Genomic DNA, 932 nt, shown 5'->3' on the forward strand with positions numbered 1-932 from the left:
ATATTAACATTTAGACAAAGGAACGCAGATGATGTTATTGCATTTATCATTCAGTTACAATTCTTTCGCCTCTTAGTGATAACGTTACAATGATGAATATGTCAGGTTATAAAAATCAAGGTTTATGGAAAACAATGTATTATTAAATAGAAATTTTCCGAAACATTCCAATCAGAATGTGTAAATGCAATACCAACATAAAAACCTGTTTTCCTTGAAGATTTATAATGAAAAACTGATTGGCTTACAATATCGTAGTAATAAATTAAATGACAAATAAACGATAAGGTGAAGATATTCAAAGGTGTAGAATAAAGCTCTTAGTATTATTAAATAATTAAAAATCATTCCTATCTATATTAAATATGATTGTATTTACTTCATGGACGCTTTCGTGCTAGATAGCATCTATAGGTAAGATTCTGTAGTTATTTTATTTATTTAAGCGAGATATTCGGGTATATTGCTGTTCATATACAAGATACGTTAGATATTAGAGAACAGATATATGCTTATAATAAAACCCAAATATTTAATAACAGATAATAACTTAATTTATCAAAAAATGCTATGTCGATAAAAATAAACCTTCTTTTCTATAACGTTATTCAATAAAGCCACCTTCAGCTTCAACAACTGCTTCCATATGAGATTTAAATTATCTGTATGCCCGAATCAAGTGGTCCTGGTTCATTTTGGACGTTACTCTGACTATGACAGATTTCAAAGTATCTTTGGTGTTATGGGCATGTTCATTGACCTCTCGCTCAACAAGTCTCCAAATGTTAGAGGCTACGTGAGGAGGAAAATTTTCAGTCATCCATACCTGTGATGCTAGTGCAATGTCTAGTGCAGAGTCTTACTGAAACATGTATGGCCTTTCATTGCATACACTGTCTATCTAGGGCTTAACAAATATTTCCAGGACCTCA

At 31.2% G+C, this 932-nt stretch overlaps 2 protein-coding genes across 2 annotated transcripts in view; both read right to left on the minus strand.

The window, feature by feature from the left end:
- LOC106878823 (uncharacterized) overlaps positions 1-932 on the minus strand; it is a 137118-nt gene that overhangs the window by 52742 nt on the left and 83444 nt on the right. The window lies entirely within an intron of this gene.
- Positions 1-932, minus strand: part of LOC106872857 (uncharacterized) — a 158253-nt gene that overhangs the window by 22013 nt on the left and 135308 nt on the right. The window lies entirely within an intron of this gene.

This window comes from Octopus bimaculoides, chromosome 4 (assembly GCF_001194135.2).
Source record: "Octopus bimaculoides isolate UCB-OBI-ISO-001 chromosome 4, ASM119413v2, whole genome shotgun sequence".
NCBI classification, from domain to species: domain Eukaryota; kingdom Metazoa; phylum Mollusca; class Cephalopoda; order Octopoda; family Octopodidae; genus Octopus; species Octopus bimaculoides.